Consider the following 23129-nt stretch of genomic DNA (forward strand, 5'->3'; position numbering starts at 1 on the left):
ATGAATTTGGCATTAAACCCGAAATGTTAGCTACCGGCCTTTGAAACGAGCCCGAATTAAAGTTTAGAGTTAACCAAGTATATACGGCCGTAAGTTCGGCCAGGCCGAAGCTTATGTACCCTCCACCATGGATTGCGTAGAAACTTCTACTGAAAACTGTCATCCACAATCGAATTACTTGGGTTGCGGTAACACGTGCCGATGGCAAGGTATCATAAAACTTCCTAACACCGTAATATATACCACATAGTCCATACGTGGTATATATTAAACTAAAAAAGGCCGATTAAATACGTATATAATTAAGTTTAAAGTTTCTATAGAAATAAAATTTTGACAACATTTTCTATAGAAGTAAAATAATAAATAAAATAAATAATAAATAAAAAAAAAATTTTCTATAGAAATAAAATTTTTACAAAATTTTCTATAGAAATAACTTTTTGACAATGTTTTCTATAAAAATAAAATGTTGGTAGATTATTTTTGGCTCGAGTGGCAACCATGATTATGAACCGATATCATATGATGACACCATGTACCAAATTTCAACCGGATCGGATGAAATTCGCTTCTCTTAGAGGCTCTGCAAGCCAAATCTGGGGATCGATTTATATGGGGGCTATTTATATATAATTATGGACAATTCCTGCATGGTTGTTGGATACCATATACTAACACCACGTACCAAATTTCAACCGGATCGGATGAAATTCGCTTGTCTTAGAGGCTCTGCAACCCAAATCTGGGGATCGAATTATATGGGGGCTATTTATATATAATTATGGACCGATATGGACCAATTCCTGCATGGTTGTTGGATACCATATACTAACACCACGTACCAAATTTCAACCGGATCGGATGAATTTTGCTCCTCTAAGAGGCTCCGGAGGTCGAATCTGGGGATCGGCTTATATGGGGGCTATATATAATTATGGACCGATATGGACCAATTTTGGTATGGTTGTTAGAGACAATATACTAACACCACGTACCAAATTTCAATCGGATCAAATGACTTTTGCTCCTCTAAGAGGCTCCGGCGTGCAAATCTGGGGATCGGTTTATATGGGGGCTATATATAATTATGGGCCGATGTGGACCAATTTGTGCATGGTCATTAGAGAACATATACCAACACCATGGACCAAATTTCAGCCGGATCGGATGAAATTTGCTTCTCTTAGAGGCTCCGCAAGCCAAATCGGGGGATCGGTTTATATGGAGGCTATATATAATTATGGACCGATATGGACCAATTTTTGCATGGTTGTTAGAGGACATATACTAACACCATGTACCAAATTTCAGCCGGATCGGATGAAATTTGGTTTTCTTAGAGGCTCCGCAAGCCAAATCGGGGGATCGGTTTATATGGGGGCTATATTTAATTATGGACCGATATGGACCAATTTCTGCATGGTTGTTAGAGACCATATACTAACACAATGTACCAAATTTCAGCCGGATCGGATGATATTTACATCTCTTAGCGCAATCGAAATCCAAATTTGGGGGTCCGTTTATATGGGTGAACCGATATGGCCCATTTGTAATACCATCCGACCTACATCAATAACAACTACTTGTGCCAAGTTTCAAGTGGATAGATTGTTTCGTTCGGAAGTTAGCGTGATTTCAACAGACGGACGGACGGACATGCTCAGATCGACTCAGAATTTCACCACGACCCAGAATATATATACTTTATGGGGTCTTAAAGCAATATTTCGATGTGTTACAAACGGAATAACAAAGTTAATATACCCCCATCCTATGGCGGAGGGTATAAAAATAATGAAAAATTTGTGACTTTAAAATGTGTCTTTTATTGATCATCAATATTTTGGTGTAGGGAAGATTTTCCCCTGCTCAATTCTAGCACAGTAAACAATTTTCATCAGCACATATTTTAGTTCTTATAGCACCAATAATATCAACTAGAATTGATCCATTTTTCAACCTCAAACTGTACCTCAAATTTCGTACAGTTAAAGTCGAGGATTGGTTAAGTGGCAGCCCGATGTATCAGTCTCACTTAGACTATTCAGTCCATTGTTATACCGTTGTGGTGAACTTCTCTCTTATCACTGAGGGCTGCCCCATTCCATGTTAAGCTCAATGACAAGCGACCTCCTTTTTACAGCCGAGTCCGAACGGCGTTCCACATTGCAGTGAAACCACTTGGAGAAGCTTTGAAACGCTCCGAAATGTCACCAGCATTACTGAGGTGGGATAATCCACCGCTGAAAAACTTTTTGGTGTTCGGTCGAAGCAGGAATCGAACCCACGACCTTGTGTATGCATGGCCGGCATATTAACCATTGCACAACAGTGGCTCCCATTCTATTACCATCGGTGGCATTTGTGTTCGACTGGCCTATCGAAGATGTAAATTTTCAGCAAGTAAACTCGATCAGATTGTTTATTCGTGAACTGAACAATTTGGATCAGTATGTCGGAATCCGAATAGAATAAAAACTCTGTTACCTCTGTCACTGTCACTAATTGCAGATTCAGATTTCGTAATGTAGAAGGGGACATTATTGGGAAAAAGATTTGCAAAAATATTTAGGTATAAGTAAATTTGATTTGATTTTCCCCAATTGTGAAACGTTAGTTCATTAATGCAAACAAAAATTCTTGTTCCTTACGAACAACAAATATATTGGCAGGTCATCGGACGAACAACCAGAGTGCGATGAATTCACGAGAAGTACTTAAAATCGCTTGCTGTAATCTTGCTTTCAAATATCTTTCGTTCTATCGAATACAAAGTACCCTTCTTCGTCTGAACATTTATCATTTTCATTTATTTTTAACCACTGTGTTTTTCGATACCGTTTATGTTTCTGGCAAATTTCCCAAACATTGTTTTAGTTGTGGTTTTGTAGTTTCCACCGATATTTTGACGGTTGATTGCACAAACCACTAAACGAAATGAACGAAACCACAACTTGATGGACAGTTTGAGGTTTTTGGTGTGGCAAATGTGGTTAATGTTTTGTCTTACTTGCACTAGTTGTTGGATTCTTTGTTTCGGTGTATTGATGGTGCTTGAAAGATATCAAGGATCATTGTATTAATTTAAGTCCTTTATAGAACAAACGAATATTTTGGTTTTGAATTAAATGAACTATCTATCGAAAGCTTTTTTCCTAGGGATTGTGACAGAAATTCATGATCTCATATTGATAGCACGGTTGCCACTCGAGCCAAAATATTTTATTTCTATAGAAAATGTTGTCAAAATTTTATTTCTATAGAATTTTATTTCTATAGAACTTTTGTCAAAATTTTATTTCTAACATATTGAAAAATATTGTCAAAATTTTATTTCTTCATTCGTTTTGTTTGTTATTGTTGGTTTCTCTTCAATCGTTATTGTTGTTTTTGATCTCAGCTTAAAACCATGCATTGACCAAACTACAAGTGTAGCTTAACCAACAGAGGAAATGTGTGCTTGTCAAATTTATTTGGGCAAAGCCCTATAGACTGCAAGATGGTTGGATGGACGCACGTTTCGGAATTACCATATTCCTCATCAGCATCCTCTACTTGCAGCAAAACTATCAACCAATTATCAGAATAAATTCGGGTAATTCACTCAACCCAAAGTGAACTACACTTGAACCTTCCGAAAAAAGGTATGATAGTCGGCTACTGCCTAAACAAATTTTCCTCTGTTGGTTAAGCTACATTTGTAGTTGGTTAAGCTACATTTGTAGTTTAGTCAATGCATGGTTTTAAGCTGAGATCAAAAACAACAATAATTTTATTTCTATTGAAAAATGTTGTCAACATTTTATGTTATTTCTTTAGAAAATGTTGCCAACATTTTATTTCTTTAGAAAATTTTATCAAAATTTTATTTCTATAGAAAAATTTGTCAAAATTTTATTTCTAAAGAAATTTTATTTCTATAGAAAATTTTGTCAAAATTTTTCCACTATAGAAAATTTTGTCAACATTTTATTACTATAGAATATTTTGTCAAAATGTTTATATCAATAAAAATTTTTTCCAAAATTTTATTTCTACAGAAACTTTTGTCAAAATTTTATTTCTATAGAAAATTGTATCAAAATCTTATTTCTATAGAAAATTTTTTCAAAACTATTATTTCTATACAATCAAATTTTCTAAAAAGCAGACGTAATCACTCTCTACAATTTTTTGATTATTTCCTAAAAATACTTTAATATCCCCGTCGAAGACTAACGATGTTAGTCGAAATATTGGAGAATAAAGTTAATCAAAAAAAGTAATCAAAAATCGTAAAAAGGATTTTTTATTAAAAAGGACCTCAAGCCGAAATAATAATAAAATAAATTTTATTTCTATATAAAATTTTGTCAAAATTTTATTTCTATAGAAAATTTTGTCAAAATTTTATTTCTATAGAAAATTTTGTCAAAATTTTTTTTCTATAGAAAATTTTGTCAAAATTTTATTTCTATACAAAATTTTGTCAAAATTTTATTTCTATAGAAAATTTTGTCAAAATTTTATTTCTATAGAAAATTTTGTCAAAATTTTATTTCTATAGAAAATTTTGTCAAAATTTTATTTCTATAGAAAATTTTGTCAAAATTTTATTTCTATACAAACATTTTGTCAAAATGTTATTTCTATAGAAACTTTTGTCAAAATTTTATTTCTATAGATAATTTTGTCAAAATTTTATTTCTATAAAAAATGTTGTCAAAATTTTATTTCTATAGAAAATTTTGTCAAAATTGTATTACTATAGAATATTTTGTCAAAATTTTTATATCAATACAAAATTTTTTCAAAATTTTATTTCTACAGAAAATTTTGTCAAAATTTTGTTTCTATAGAAAATTATGTCAAAATGTTACTACTATAGAAAATTTTGTCAAAACTTTATTTCTATAGAAAATTTTGTCAAAATTTTATTTCTATAGGAAATTTTGTCAAAACTTTATTTCTATACAAAATTTTGTCAAAATTTTATTTCTACAGAAAATTTTGTCAAAATTTTATTTCTATAGAAAATTTTGTAAACATTTTATTTCTATAGAAAATTTTGTCAAATTTTTATATCAATACAAAATTTTTTCAAAATTTTATTTCTACAGAAAATTTTGTCAAAATTTTGTTTCTATAGAAAATTATGTCAAAATGTTACTACTATAGAAAATTTTGTCAAAACTTTATTTCTATAGAAAATTTTGTCAAAATTTTATTTCTATAGGAAATTTTGTCAAAACTTTATTTCTATACAAAATTTTGTCAAAATTTTATTTCTACAGAAAATTTTGTCAAAATTTTATTTCTATAGAAAATTTTGTAAACATTTTATTTCTATAGAAAATTTTGTCAAATTTTTGTTTTATTTAAAAATTGATTTTTATAGAAACTTTTGTCAAAATTTTATTTCTATAGAAAATATTGTCAACATTTTATTTCTATAGAAAATATTGTCAACATTTTATTTCTATAAAAAATTTTGTCAAAATTTTATTACTATAGAAAATTTTGTCAAAATTTTATTTCTATAGAAAATTTTGTCAAAAATTTACTACTATAGAAAATTTTGTCAAAATTTTATTACTATAGAATATTTTGTCAAAATTTTTATATCAATACAAAATTTTATTTCTACAGAAAATTTTGTCAAAATTTTGTTTCTATAGAAAATTTTGTCAAAATTTTATTTCTATGGGAAATTTTATCAAAATTTTATTTCTATAGAAAAGTTTGTCAAAATTTTATTTCTATAGAAAATTTTGTCAAAATTTTATTTCTATAAAAAATTTTGTCAAAATTTGATTTATAGAATATTATTTAAAATTTGATTTTTATAGAAAGTTTTGTGAAAATTTTATTTCTATAGAAAATATTGTCAACATTTTATTTCTATAGAAAATGTTGTCAAAATTTTATTACTATAGAATTTTATTTCAAAATTTTATTTCTATAGAAACTTTTGTCAAAATTTTATTTCTAACATATAGAAAAATTTTGTCAAAATTTTATTTCTTCATTCGTTTTGTTTGTCATTGTCGGTTTCTCTTCAATCGTTATTATTGTTTTTGATCTCAGCTTAAAATCATGCATTGACGAAACTACAAGTGTAGCTTAACCAACAGAGGAAATGTATGCTTGTCAAATTTATTTGGGCAAAGCCCTATAGACTGCAAGATGGTTGGATGGACGCACGTTTCGGAGTTACCACATTCCTCATCAGCATCCTCTACTTGCAGCAAAACTATCAACCAATTATCATAATAAATTCGGATAATTCACTCAACCCAAAGTGAACTACACTTGAACCTTCCGAAAAAAGGTTTGATAGTCGGCTACTGCCTAAACAAATTTTCCTCTGTTGGTTAAGCTACATTTGTAGTTTAGTCAATGCATGGTTTTAAGCTGAGATCAAAAACAACAATAATTTTATTTCTATTGAAAAATGTTGTCAACATTTTATGTTATTTCTTTAGAAAATGTTGCCAACATTTTATTTCTTTAGAAAATTTTATCAAAATTTTATTTCTATAGAAAAATTTGTCAAAATTTTATTTCTAAAGAAATTTTATCTAAATTTTATTTCTATAGAAAATTTTGTCAAAATTTTACCACTATAGAAAATTTTGTCAAAATTTTATTACTATAGAATATTTTGTCAAAATGTTTATATCAATAAAAATTTTTTCCAAAATTTTATTTCTACAGAAACTTTTGTCAAAATTTTATTTCTATAGAAAATTGTATCAAAATCTTATTTCTATAGAAAATTTTTTCAAAACTATTATTTCTATACAAACATGTTGTCAAGGATTTATTTCTATAGAAAATTTTGTCAAAATTTTATTTCTATAAAAAATTTTGTCAAAATTTTATTTCTATAGAATATTTTATTTTTATACAAACATTTTATCAAAATTGTATTTCTATCAAATTTTTTTTTTCATAATTATTATTTCTATACAAACATTTTATCAAAATTTTATTTCTATATAAAATTTTGTCAAAATTTTATTTCTATAGAAAATTTTGTCAAAATTTTATTTCAATAGAAAATTTTGTCAAAATTTTATTTCTATAGAAAATTTTGTCAACATTTTATTTCTATACAAAATTTTGTCAAAATTTTATTTCTATAGAAAATTTTGTCAAAATTTTATTTCTATACAAACATTTTGTCAAAATGTTATTTCTATAGAACTTTTGTCAAAATTTTATTTCTATAGATAATTTTGTCAAAATTTTATTTCTATAAAAAATTTTGTCAAAATTTTATTTCTATAGAAAATTTTGTCAAAATTTTATTACTATAGAATATTTTGTCAAAATTTTTATATCAATACAAAATTTTTTCAAAATTTTATTTCTACAGAAAATTTTGTCAAAATTTTGTTTCTATAGAAAATTATGTCAAAATGTTACTACTATAGAAAATTTTGTCAAAACTTTATTTCTATAGAAAATTTTGTCAAAATTTTATTTCTATAGAAAATTTTGTCAAAACTTTATTTCTATACAAAATTTTGTCAAAATTTTATTTCTACAGAAAATTTTGTCAAAATTTTATTTATATAGAAAATTTTGTCAAATTTTTGTTTTATTTAAAAATTGATTTTTATAGAAACTTTTGTCAAAATTTTATTTCTATAGAAAATATTGTCAACATTTTATTTCTATAAAAAATTTTGTCAAAATTTTATTACTATAGAAAATTTTGTCAAAATTTTATTTCTATAGAAAATTTTGTCAAAAATTTACTACTATAGAAAATTTTGTCAAAATTTTATTACTATAGAATATTTTGTCAACATTTTTATATCAATACAAAATTTTATTTCTACAGAAAATTTTGTCAAAATTTTGTTTCTATAGAAAATTTTGTCAAAATTTTATTTCTATAGAAAATTTTATCAAAATTTTATTTCTATAGAAAAGTATGTCAAAATTTTATTTCTATAGAAAATTTTGTCAAAATTTTATTTCTATAAAAATTTTGTCAAAATTTGATTTATAGAATATTATTTAAAATTTGATTTTTATAGAAAGTTTTGTCAAAATTTTATTTCTATAGAAAATATTGTCAACATTTTATTTCTATAGAAAATGTTGTCAAAATTTTATTACTATAGAAAATTTTGTCAAAATGTTATTTATGTATAAAATTGGTGGAGAGGAATATTTTGCAAAATCTACTAAAACGTCAAAAATCTACCATTGCCAATCTACCGAATGAATGGAGCGCCTGATGGTTGAGGCGGTATTTCAAAGATTTCATTGTTCATATCCTACATGATAACTCGATTTGGATAAGTTGATGTTACAAATCTTTTCCGATAAAAACAACGGAGTTGGCGAAAAAAACTCGAAAAAATAGTTTTTATCGGTCCTTTTTCTAAGGCCTCCATAAAGGTTTCACTTTTGGAGGATATAGAAGGCGCACTGATCATGAAAATTGCTTGAAACTGAAAGTAAAATGTCCAGATTTAACTTCTTCTAATCATTTGAATAATGGGAGTAAAAATCTACAGATTTTAGATTTCAAATCAAGGTGTCATTTCACCATTTTCTTGTGCACTTACACAGGATGTTTATCATTCCTCAAAAACTCAAACAAAAATGGTTCTTATCAATCCAGAACCAGAGAATGAAGCCGACCCAGTTTTGTCGGCGGCGGCTGACACTAAAGTTTTACCTCTGGCAGCGGCGGCTTGACGGCTAAGCCGATATAAATTTGTCCATTAGGCGGCGCACAATCATCCATTATAAAATCAATTTGAAGTTATTCGAATGGTAATGAGATTAGTCGTACAACCAATCTTACAATCAAATTTACATTTAGTTAAAAATTTCTGAGCTAAATATTTGCAAAAATGTTATAGCAGTTTGAAATTGATTGATTGTGGGTGGAAGGTTCAACATTTTGGCAAAAATACTACAATTATTATTATATTTTTCTGATTTAAATCGATATTTTTGATTAATTGGCGGCTTAATTTAAGTCGAGATGAGTCGACATATTCGGCGGCGGCGTCGACTGGCAAAAAATGATCGGCGGCGACTGAAATCAGCGGCGCGACTCGGCGGCTTCATTCTCTTTCCAGAATCCGATCTAGTCTTCATAGGTAGAATGGTTTGCAAAATTTTTCAAATTTTGGGAACATTTTAGACCAAAATAAAATTGTGTTGTGGCATAGCTAACACCTGCATTAAGGATCCTCACATAGGAGACTTTGTGTGAAATTCCTATAACATCGGTTAAACAATGAGGAGTTGTATTCCCCCATATTTTGTCGGTTTGGTGCTAGTAACAATAAAATGAAAAAAATCGTACATAAAATTCTTCCTTTCAGGTACGTTAAAACTCGTCGATATCTACTCCCATCACTTTTTGCATTCATAATTCGTGGCCCCATGTATTCTGTTCCTCACTTTTTTCTTTGCATTTGGTCATAACATATTCATGATTATTTAGTCAGAAGTGGTTGTTCTAAATAACATTTGTCATAGAAGGTGTTTTCAGCCAAGAGAATCCTTCGTTGCATGTCAGAATGTTGCAAATGGGGAAAAAACTAAGGCAGGAATTTCTCGTACTAATGGTGGTCTTTGGTTGGTTATTATTTAACCACACGACCACACCAAGTTTTGCATACGAAACGCAAAAGCCCTTAGAGCCCTTTGCTGTCTGCTTGAATTCCCACAGCAAATACATTGCAAATATTTGAATAATTACTTTCTTTATTTAATTAAATAAAAGTGTTTTCTACTCTGACAACAAATAAATACATAAGAAATAATTTAAAATGAATAATCGGCAACATATTCCACTGCAAAGTATGGATATCGCTAATATTTGAATTTTATTTAATTAATTAAGAAAAAAGTATTTTTTTTTATTTAATCAAACAAAATTGTTTTCTATTCTATTCTTAAAAATTCATAATCGGCAACATAATACACTTCTAGATATCGCTAAACTGCTTATTTAAATGGAAAAGAAATTGAAATTAAAGAAATTGTGAGCGCCTACATCCAGCCTACACACAAAAAAAAATTTTCTGATTCAATCACGAAATTAATTGATCCAATTAATTTTTTAATTGAAATGTCTTCAATCACAGAAATGATAGTATCAATTAAAAAATTAATTGAAGGTCAATTGAAAAATTAATTGATCCAATTAAAAAGTTAATTGATACTATTAATTTTAGTAATTGATTTTTGTTTCAATTAAAAAATTTGTTGAATCAATTAAATTTTTAATTGAATATTTTTTAAATCTCAATTAAAATTTTAATTGGAAAAATTTTCGCAAAATTTTTTTCTGTGTAGTTTCAGTATTGATCGATGACAGAAGACTTTTATATTTTGAGGAACGAAATTTAAGATAATCTAAGTATTCTTTTGACTATCACATGTTTTACTTAACAACAAATAAAAATCTTCGTTTGTCGTCACTTCGGATTCATTTGCTCTTAAAGAAAATATTTTACAATAAACGAAATTCCGTTTGTCTAAAATTTCGTTTCTGAGGAAAGTATTTTTTCTTTGGGTGTGGGACCATTCTTGCCTCTGGGCTTCTTATCCAGACTACATGGGTCAATAGTTTCTAAGCGCTTTACAGTATTATTTGACAGAGCACATTCACCCATCTACACTGAAAAACAGCATACCCAAAGATTTTGTCTTTACACCAGTTTTAAGTCGAATCACCTAACTGTTTGGGACAAAACGACTTCATTCAAATGTTTATCCACTTTTGGTCATGGAAAAATGGTTACATCAGAGAAATGCCTCTTCTTTTCTATAGAAATAAAATGTTGACAAATATTTTCTATAAAAATAAAATTTTGACAAAATTTTCTATAGAAATAAAATTTTGACAAAATTTTCTATAGAAATAAAATTTTGACAAAAATTTTCTATAGAAAAAAAATTTTGACAACATTTTCTGTAGAAATAAAATTTTGACAAAATGTTCTATAGAAATAAAATTTTCACAAAACTTTCTATAGAAATAAAATTTTTACAAAATTTTCTATAGAATTTAAATTTTAACAAAATTTTCTACAAAAAAAAGTTTTTGCACAAAAGTTTTGACAACATTTTCTACAGAAATAAAATTTTGACAAATTTTCTATAGAAATAAAATTTGACAAAATTTTCTATAGAAATAAAATTTTGATAAAATTTTCTATCGAAAAAGGTTTTGACAAAATTTTCTAAAGAAATAAAATTTTAACAAAATTTTCTATAGAAAAAAAATTTTGACAAAAATTTTCTATAGAAATAAAATTTTGACACAATTTTCTAAAGAAATAAAATTTTTGCAAAAAAGTTTTGACAACATTTTCTGTAGAAATAAAATTTTGACAAAATTTTCTATAGAAATAAAATTTTGACAAAATCGTCTATAGAAGTACAATTTTAACAAAATTTTCTACAGAAAAAAAAATTTAACAAAATTTTCTATAGAAATATAATTTTCACAAAACTTTCTATAGAAATAAAATTTTGACAAAATTTTCTATAGAATTAAAATTTTAACAAAATTTTCTAAAAAAAAAAGTTTTTGCACAAAAGTTTTGACAACATTTTCTAGAGAAATAAAAATTTTAAACAATATTCTACAGAAATAAAATTTTGACAAAATTTTCTATAGAAATAAACTTTGACCAAATTTTCTATAGAAATAAAATTTTGACAAAATTTTCTATCGAAAAAGGTTTTGACAAAATTTTCTGTAGAAATAAAATAAAATTTTGACAAAAATTTTCTATAGAAATAAAATTTTGACACAATTTTCTATAGAAATAAAATTTTTGCAAAAAAGTTTTGACAACATTTTCCGTAGAAATAAAATTTTGACAACATTTTCTGTAGAAATAAAATTTTGACAAAATTTTCTTAAAATAAAATTTTGACAAAATTTTCCATAGAAACAAAATTTTGACAAAATTCTATATAGAAATAACATTTTGACAAAATTTTCTATGGAAATAAAATTTTGACAAAATTTTCTATAGAATTAAAATTTTAACAAAATTTTCTAAAAAAAAGTTCTTGCACAAAAGTTTTGACAACATTTTCTACAGAAATAAATTTTTGACAAAATTTTCTATAGAAATAAAATTTTGACCAAATCGTCTATAGAAGTACAATTTTGACAAAATTTTCTATGGAAATAAAATTTTAACAAAATTTTCTACAGAAATATAATTTTCACAAAACTTTCTATAGAAATAAAATTTTGACAAAATTTTCTATAGAATTAAAATTTTAACAAAATTTTCTAAAAAAAAGTTTTTGCACAAAAGTTTTAACAACATTTTCTACAGAAATAAAATTTTGACAAAATTTTTGTACAGAAATACAATTTTGACAAAATTTTCTAGAGAAATAAAATTTGACAAAAATTTCTATAGAAATAAAATTTTGACACAATTTTCTATCGAAATAAAATTTTTGCAAAGAAGTTTTGACAACATTTTCTGTAGAAATAAAATTTTGACAAAATTTTCCATAGAAATAAAATTTTGACAAAATTCTATATATTTAGAAATAACATTTTGACAAAATCTTTTATGGAAATAAAATTTTGACAAAATTTTCAATGGAAATATAATTTTCACAAAACTTTCTATAGAATTAAAATTTTAACAAAATTTTCTAAAAAAAAGTTTTTGCAAAAAGTTTTGACAACATTTTCTACAGAAATAAAATTTTGACAAAATATTCTACAGAAATAAAATTTTCTATAGAAATAAAATTTGACAAAATTTTCTATAGAAATAAAACCTTCTATCGAAAAAGGTTTTGACAAAATTTTCTATAGAAATAAAATTTTAACAAAATTTTCTATAGGAATAAAATTTTGACAAAATGTTTGTATAGAAATAATAATTTTGACAAAAGTTTCTATAGAAATAACATTTTGACAAAATGTTTGTATAGAAATAAAATTTTGACCAAATTTTCTATAGAAATAAAATTTTGACAAAATGTTTGTATAGAAATAAAATTTTGACAAAATTTTCTATAGAAATAAAATTTTGACAAAATTTTCTATAGAAATAAAATTTTGACAAAATTTTCTATAGAAATAAAATTTTGACAAAATTTTCTATAGAAATAAAATTTTGACAAAAGTTTCTATAGAAATAAAATTTCGACAAAAGTTTCTATAGAAATAAAATTTTGACAAAATGTTTGTATAGAAATAATAATTTTGACAAAATTTTCTATAGAAATAAAATTTTGATAAAATGTTTGTATAGAAATAAAATTTTGATAAAATATTCTATAGAAATACAATTTTGACAACATTTTTTATAGAAATAAAATTTTGACAAAATTTTCTATAGATATAAAATTTTCTATGGAAATAAAATTTTGACAAAAGTTTCTATAGAAATAAAATTTTGACAAAATGTTTGTATAATAAGTTTCACAAAAGCTTCTATAGAAATACAATTTTGACAAAATATTTGTATAGAAATAAAATTTTGTACAGAAATAAAATTTTGACAAAATTTTCTATAGAAATAAAATTTTGACAAATTTTTCTATAGAAATAAAGTTTTGATAAAATTTTCTAAAGAAATAAAATGTTGACAACATTTTCTATAGAAATAAGATTTAGACAAAATTTTCTATAGAAATAACATTTTGACAAAATTTTTTAATAGGGAAAAAATTATTGTTGTTTTTCATCTCAGGTTAAAACCATGCATTGACTAAACTACAATTTTCCAAAATATCGGAAAATAAAAAAAAAAAAACAAGAAACCAACAGTTTCAAGTTTAATTTATAAACCTATAGCCGAGATTATGAGATAAAAAATCATTAAAATTAAAATAAAAAGGTCAACAATATCAACAACAAACACGAAATAAAATTTTGATAAAATTTTCTATAGATATAAAATTTTAACAACATTTTCTATAGAAATAAAATTTTGATAACATTTTCTATGGAAATAAAATTTTGACAAAATTTTCCATAGAAATAATAATTTTGACAAAAGTTTCTATAGAAATACAATTTTAAATAATATTCTATAAATGAAATGTTGACAAAATTTTTTATAGAAATAAAATTTTGCAAAATTTTCAGAAACAAAATTTTGACAAAATTCTATATAGAAATAACATTTTGACAAAATTTTCAATGGAAATATAATTTTCACCAAATTTTCTATAGAATTAAAATTTTAACAAAATTTTCTAAAAAAAAGTTTTTGCACAAAAGTTTTGACAACATTTTCTACAGTAATAAAATTTTTGCAAAAAAGTTTTGACAACATTTTCTGTAGAAATAAAATTTTGACAAAATGTTCTATAGAAATAAAATTTTGACAAAATAGTCTATAGAAGTACAATTTTGACAAAATTTTCTATAGAAATAAAATTTTAACAAAATTTTCTACAGAAATATAATTTTCACAAAACTTTCTATAGAAATAAAATTTTGACAAAATTTCCTATAGAATTAAAATTTTAACAAAATTTTCTAAAAAAAAAGAAGTTTTTGCACAAAAGTTTTGACAACATTTTCTACGGAAATAAAATCTTGACAAAATTTTCTTCAGAAATAAAATTTTGACAAACCTTTCTGTAGAAATAAAATTTGACAAAATTTACTATAGAAATAAAATTTAGACAAAATTTTCTATCGAAAAAGGTTTTGACAACATTTTCTACAGAAATAAAATTTTGACAAAATTTTCTATAGAAATAAAGTTTGACAAAATTTTCTAAAGAAATAAAATTTTGACAAAATTTTCTATCGAAAAAGGTTTTGACAAAATTTTCTATAGAAATAAAATGTTAAGAAAATTTTCTATAGAAATAAAATTTTTGACAAAAATTTTCTATAGAAATAAAATTTTGACACAATTTTCTATAGAAATAAAATGTTTGCAAAAAAGTTTTGACATTTTCTATAGAAATAAAATTTAACAAAAGTTTCTATAGAAATTAAATTTTGACAAAATTTTCCATAAAAACAAAATTTTGACAAAATTTTCTATGGAAATAAAAATTTTGACATAATTTTCTATGGAAATAAAATGTTGACAAAATTTTCTGTGGAAATAAAAATTTTAACAAAATTTTCTTTAATTTCCAAGAAATAAAATTTGGCGAAATAAGATTATTTGGCAGCTTTTAGTTAAAATTTTCTCCAAATTTTAGTAGATTATTTTATTTATAAATCCTGCGAAAATGAATAAAAAGTTTTGCCACACGGATATTATCGTTCGGATAAACTTATATATGAACGACGCATAAAGTAACATGGTGTCACAATACCTAACCTAAGGGTTTCAGTAATTTGGAACACTTTAGTTATATTTTAGAATATTGCATAAAAAAAAAAGATTCATGTGATTCATGTGCTTATTGTAGTATCGGCAATGACCGTACGGCCTTTTAAGAAACTTACCTCAACCTCGTATTCCCAATCCATAGTGACACGATCGGTGATATCATGATGAATATGAATTCTTTACATTTCCAATGAATTATTACCTACAGCATTCAGTTCCAAATGTAAGAATTGCAAGAACTCTGCATAAAAACAAAACTCACATCCATTCCAGCAATTTAAAAAAGCGCCGACAAATCGTGAATTTAAATCTCGATTTCTACAGAAAAAAAAATTAGCAATGATGTCGCTTCGATCGTTCATTTTGTTTGTCCAAAACTAGAAAATTGTCTGTCCTTATTAAATGGTGCTGTGAAAAAGCCATACTTCTCATACAAGATGGAGTTTCCAACGTCAGAAAAAAACAAGTATATACAGCACTAAGTTCGGCCGGGCCGAATCTTAAATACCCACCACCATGAACCAAATATTAGGGTTTCCTTTGAAATTTCAGGAGGGCCTGAGGACTTGAGGACACTTCCCGAAGATAAATTTAAAGATTTCAACTATGAGTTCTATATCAGATTCTGGATTTAAAAGAACCATTTTTATTTGAGTTTTAGAGGAATCATTAACATCTCTTGTAAGTGTGCAAGAAAATTATAAAATAACGTCTTGATTTGAAATCTTAAATCTGTAGAAGTAAAATCTGGAAATTTTACATTGAGTTTCAAGCAATTTTCATGATCAGTGCGCCTTCTACACCCTCAAGAAGTGAAGTCGGTCTATATGGAGTCATTACCAAATGGACCGATAAAAACTTAATCCGATGTACGTTTTTGTGAGCCTAAAATACCAGAATATTTACAATTTCAGGCAAATCAGATAAAAACTACGGTTTCTAGAAACCCAAGGAGTTAAATCGGGAGATCGTTCTTATGGGGGCTATACTAAAATATGGACCGATACCCACTATTTTCGGCACACCTCTTTGTGACCCGAAAATACCTCTAGATTTCAGGCAAATAGGATAAAAACTTCGGATTCTAGAAGCCCAAGAAGTAAAATTGGGAAATCGGTCTATATGGGGGCTATACCAAAATATGGATCGATACTCACCATTTTCGGCACACCTCTTTATGGTCCTAAAATATCTCTAGATTTCCAATTTCAGACAAATTGGATAAAAAATACGGTTTCTATAAGCCCAAGACCCCAAATCGGGAGATCGGTCTATATGGGGGCTATCCCAAAATATGGACCGATACTCACAATTTTTGGCACACGTATTTGTGGTCCTACAATACCTCTAGATTTCCAATTTCAGATAAATTGAATAAAAACTGCGGTTTCTATAAGCCCAAGAAGTAAAATCGGGAGATCGGTCTATATGGGGGCTATACCAAAATATGGACCGATACTCACAATTTTTGGCACACGTATTTGTGGTCCTACAATACCTCTAGATTTCCAATTTCAGGTAAATTGAATAAAAACTGCGGTTTCTATAAGCTCAAGAAGTAAAATCGGGAGATCGGTCTATATTGGGGCTATACCAAAATATGGACCTATACTCACAATTTTTGGCACACATATTTGTGGTCCTACAATACCTCTAGACTTCCAATTTCAGATAAATTGAATAAAAACTGCGGTTTCTATAAGCCCAAGAAGTAAAATCGGGAGATCGGTCTATATGGGGGCTATACCAAAATATGGACCGATACCCACAATTTTTGGCACACGTATTTGTGGTCCTACAATACCTCTAGATTTCAAATTTCAGGTAAATTGAATAAAAACTGCGGTTTCTATAAGCCCAAGAAGTAAGATCGGGAGATCGGTCTATATGGGGGCTATACCAAAACGTGGACCGATACTCACCATTTTTGGCACATCTCTTTATGGTCATAAAATACCTCCAGATTTCAAATTTCAGGCAAATTGGATAAAAACTACGATTTCTATAAGCCCAAGACCCCAAATCGGGAGGTCGGTTTATATGGGGACTATATCAAAACCTGGACCGATATAGCCCATCTTCGAACTTGACCTGCCTGCAGACAAAAGACGAGCTTGTGCAAAATTTCAGCACGATTGCTTCATTATTGAAGACTGTAGCGTGATTACAACAGACAGACAGACAGACAGACAGACAGACAGACAGACGGACAGACGGACATCGTTATATCGTCTTAGAATTTCTCCCTGATCAAGAATATATATACTTTATATAGTCGGAAATCGATATTTCGATGCGTTACAAACGGAATGACAAACTTATTATACCCCCGTCACCATTCTATGGTGGTGGGTATAAAAACAAAAAAAAAAAAAAAACTACATCAACAACAAGAAAAGGGAAAATCAAATGAAAAATCATCCGGCTTTTGTTCGATTGTTTCATTCGCAATACTTGAGTTTTTGGTTGCCTGGTGTTAAGATTGGCGTGATTGATGTGAAATGTCTGAATGTTCAACAACGTGGTGGTAGTTGATTTTGTTTTTTTTTTGTTCTTCTTCCTAACTTTGTGCCTTGTGGAGGAGCAGCGTATACAATTCCATATTTGGATTTTTAACCTATGTACAGACATGGGTATCCCTCTTCGAGACCAATAGGAACGAGTACATGAGCTCTAGCATTCTCGTCCACTGGATTTAAACATTATTAATGGTCTCGTTTTTCATGTTTTCGGTGTCGCTGGAGTTGGCGGTGGTGGCAATGCTAATGCTGATGCTGATGGAGTTGGTTGATGTTCATTCGTTCGTTCCTTGGCACTGTTATCAGAACATCAGCAATTCAATGCGAATGGGAATAATCGAAAGCTTTTGTTCCGCTGTATACGCCATGCCAGCATCGAGACCTATACCGGCACAATGGGATATTACCAGGAAAACTATATATTTTATTGGAGTAAACTTGTTTCAAGTTATAAAGGGTGGGTGATATGTAATACATCAAAATGAAGCGTTAATTTTTTTTTTAATTTCTTTTGTTCGAAAGGAAAGTTTAGATTATTTCAAATTAGCTACATTTGGCACGAGTTGTGGCTTTTACTTGCATATATAATTGCAACGGGCTCCGAGATAGGATAAGTGAGATTGTAGACAAATTAAATTTCTTTTTCAAGTTCAATTAGTATAAAATTCAGCAAAAATATTCAGTTAGGCTTTCGCTTTTCCAAATCCGAATTGCCGGGCCTCACGCTTGACACCTGCCATTAGATTTTGTACAGCCACCTTGTCCACCTTCTTCGCCGCAGAAAGCCAGTTTGCCTTGAACTGCTGCTCGCCCTTAGCAGTTTTTTGGTCTTCTTTAGGTTCCGCTTGACAATAGCCCAGTATTTCTCAATTGGGCGGAGCTCTGGCGTGTTGGGAGGGTTCTTGTCCTTGGGAACCACCTGCACATTGTTGGCGGCGTACCACTCCATGGCCTTTTTACCGTAATGGCAAGAGCCAAATCCGGCCAAAACAGTACGGAACAACCGTGTTTCTTCAGGAAAGGCAGCAGACGTTTATTCAAACACTCTTTCACGTAAATTTCTTGGTTGACAGTCCCGGAAGCTATGAAAATGCTGCTTTTCAAGCCACAGGTACAGATGGCTTGCCAAACCAGATATTTCTATTATCACGCAGTCAAACTTCGTCAGCATCGTCGGGGATCGCGCTTTGGCCGTTGTATTTTGTTTATCATCGCGATTTGGAGTCACTACCTTCTTGTAAGTCGATAGTCCGGCTCGTTTTTTGGCTCGATGCACGGTTGTAGACGATACACCCAGCTTATTTGCGGCATCTCGGAGAGAGAGGTTGGGTTTCGCTTGAAACTACCGGCAACTCTCTTTGTCATCTCAGCGGCTTCCGTTTTTCGATTTCCCCCCGATCCAGACTTCCTGGCTGTCGAAAAACGTTCCCCAAACACTTTAATTACATTTGTAACGGTTGATTTGGCAACTTTTAGCGATTTTGCCAGCTTTGCGTGCGAGTAGCTCGGATTTTCGCGATGCGCGAGCAAAATTTTGATACGCTGCTCTTCTTGCTTGGATGGCATTTTGACAACTTAAGAGTGAATTCCAAAATCAAAATAGGAGCAACATTCTACACACACACACCTTCAAAATGAGGGGTGTTCAGGTTTTTTAAATGCAAAATTGAAAGAAATACGTCAAGTTTATATTGACCAAATTTTGACCGTATCACCCTTTATGGGCGTAGTAGTCAAGTCTGAGGCTACCGATTTATAGCTTTGCCCCGGGTTATAGTCCAAAATTGAGTAACTGGTGTAAAGGCATAACCGTTTGGTGCTAGGCGACTCTATCGATGAACTTTGGCATTATCTCCTGCGTAATGACCAGAGAGGCATAGTATGACGGAGCAGATAGGTGACTCCACATTTTACACGGTGAACGAGGAGGCCTTGACGAGAATTATGAGTGCGTCAGATATATCTTAAGCGTCACCTGGATGTATCCTGGCAACCTGTCATTTCACTGGGATCGGACCACCTCCTCATCATTTTCACCATTGACCGACCCTCCGATTTCATTATCTCTGAACGCCGAGCGTTTATCAACCAAAAGAAAGCCAACAGAATACACAGATCGCCTCTTCAGTGAGCTCCCGCCACCTCCATTGTTCATGTTGCTCAAAGGGAGTTAAGGGCAGCAACTCGCTTCACACCCGCTGATCGAATTGCCCAGGTGAGGGCCAACTTGCCAGCAGAATCGGCAGAACTTGCGCACAAGCGTGATGAATGCCGTCGTGCTAACCCTGCTGATCCTAGAATCATGGAATTGAAACTAGAGATTAGTAATATAGTCGAAGAGAATAAGCGGAACACATGGTTAGAGCACCTGAAGCAATGTTACCTAGACACAGGAACAGGTAAATTGTGGTCAACAGTGAGATCAATCTCGAACACCGCTACAAGGGATGATAAGTCCCCGGTCTGACACACAGATGGCATCGCTAGTATTAAATGCATATTATTTTTTATATAGTACCAACCTTCAAATGATTCGTGTCAAAATTTGACGTCTGTAGGTCAATTAGTTTGTGAGACAGAGCGTCTTTTGTGAAGCAACTTTTGTTATTGTGAAAAAAATGGAAGAAAGGAATTTCGTGTTTTGATAAAATACTGTTTTCTGAAGGGAAAAAATACGGTGGAAGCAAAAACTTGGCTTGATAATGAGTTTCCGGACTCTGTCCGAGGGGAATCAATAATAATTGATTGGTATGCAAAATTCAAGCGTGGTGAAATGAGCACGGAGGACGGTGAACGCAGTGGACGCTCGAATGCGGTGGTTGCCAACGAAAAAACCACAAAATGATTTTGAATGACCGTAAAAGGAAGTTCATCGTGCCGCGCGAGCTCACATTTGACCAACAACAACAACGTGTTGATGATTCTGAGCGGTGTTTGCAGCTGTTAACTCGTAATACACCCTAGTTTTTCCGTCGATATGTGACAATGGATGAAACATGGCTCCATCACTACACTCCTGAATCCAATCGACAGTCGGCTAAGTGGACAGCGACCGGTGAACCGTCTCCGAAGCGTGGAAAGACTCAAAGGTCCGCTGGCAAAGTAATGGCCTCTGTTTTTTGGGATGCGCATGGAATAATTTTTATCGATTATCTTGAGAAGGCAAAAACCATCAACAGTGACTATTATATGGCGTTATTGGAGCGTTTGAAGGTCGAAATCGCGGCAAAAGGGCCCCATATGAAGAAGAAAAAAGTGTTGTTCCCAACCTGTTAATTTCAGTCACCTTTGGAGGTGGAACGGTGCGAAAGATTTTCAACCAACAGTTTATCAAGCATTTCGAAAGTCGCATCACCACAATTTACCACAACCGATGTTACCGATGTCATCAACAGCGCGAAACCAACTAAAGATGTAGCATCTGGGAATACTAGGAGTTGAGTATTCCTCAATTTGTATTTGGAATCGCTCATTATATCCGATGCCTGGAAAATCGGTAGGGTGATTCCACTACTGAAGCAAGACAAAGACTCGAGCAAGGGTGAATGGTACAGACCGATTTCCCTTCTCTCGCCAGTAGCCAAGACACTTTGGGCACTACTACTCCCCAGACTTGTGGAGAACTTTCCATCTGTCAATCATCAACATGCGGAAAGTACATAGTACGATCACGGCTTTGCATATATAAATAGGAGCTCAGTCATGGCACAGGTCCTCGTGGCGCTTGACCTGTCGAAGGTATTCGATACGGCCAATGATGCCAGAATATTTGAGGTCATCGAGAACACGTCCCTACAGACTGGAATCAAACATTTGGCGCTAGGCGAGCGCCAGTCTGATGTGGAATTTTGGGATAGAAAGTCAAGAGCCCGCAGATTGAAAGAGGGAGTTCCCCGCGGTGGGGTGATATCTCAGGCACTGTTTAACCTCTACCTGTCCTCTATTCCACCCACTCTTGACGGCGTCGAATTGTATCATACGACTGTACAATCATAGCCCCCGGGCCCATCGTTGATGACATATGCTGACCTTACCAGTTATATCACTGCTAGAAATTTAAGGATATCCGCCACCAAATCTTCATCCCCACTATTCACTACAAGCACGGCGGAATTACGCAGTCAATTTAATGTCAGAGCCGATGATAAAACGATTCCGACCATAAAGTACCCCAAGATTCTCGGGGGTAACATTCGAAAGCCTTTTCAAGTCGTCTGCTAACTTCACAGCAATTTATATATAGGTTCCGCAGTAGAAAAAAGGCCCTCAAGTCACTTGCCGGCAGCAAAGAATCCATACATGGCAAAGAATCCATGTTAACTACCTATAGGGCAATTGGCCGGCCAGTGGTAAACAATGCAGAGCCAATGTATACAAGCGACACGCAGTGGAATAACACACAGACCTGTCTCAACGCTACTATTAAAACTGTAAAAGGATATCTTCGCAGTACACACCTGGATCACCTATATACGGAGACCAAAATCATCCCAGTTCGTAGACACAATTACATGTTGTCAAAGGCAGGTTTGGCGCAGTAGCCATCCAAATCACCATCTTGTGGATAGGCAACTACCACCCAGGAATGTAAGGGTTAATCTTCACCTACAAGAGCCCGAGATCCAGCGTTACAGGCAGCATACCCGACATACCAGTCTGAACAGGTCTGTAGCTGAAGCGGTGAGAAGCTAAAAGGTTAATCTTCAAGTAAAGAGTCCTCCCGCGGCAAACCAGGGTAATTTTGGCCCAAATATGATCAGGCAAGTGCAGCCGCCTCAATTCCTACCTATCAGTGATTGATAGCAGCGTAGCTGACGTGTGTCGCTTGCTCATTTAACCCTACCCGACTTACCAGCAGATCACTCCGGACACCAGATCCCATCCTTGTCGCAGAGTTCCTTGGTCAGGGTACTAGCTAAAGTACTAAAAAACTGTTACAAAAACAATCATCGGCGGCACTTGAGACCTCCCTGCATCAACAACAACATGAGACATTTGCGATCGATTGAATATCTACCTAGCTAATCTTACCAGTTATTTCACTACAAGAAATTTGATATCTCACACCAAGCCACACTATTCACTACATGGACGGCGGAAGTACGCAGGCAGTTGAATGTCAGAGTCGATGGCGAAACAATTCCGACAACAAATTACCCCAAGATTCTCGGGGTCACATTCGACAGCCTTTTTAAGTCGTCCGCCATGCTCCGCGGTAGAAACACGGTCCTCAAGTCGCTTGCCGGCAGCACTTGGGGTGCGGATAAAGAAACCTTGTTAACTACATATA

The sequence above is a fragment of the Haematobia irritans genome, chromosome 5 (genome assembly GCF_050003625.1).
Source record: "Haematobia irritans isolate KBUSLIRL chromosome 5, ASM5000362v1, whole genome shotgun sequence".
In the NCBI taxonomy this organism is placed as follows: domain Eukaryota; kingdom Metazoa; phylum Arthropoda; class Insecta; order Diptera; family Muscidae; genus Haematobia; species Haematobia irritans.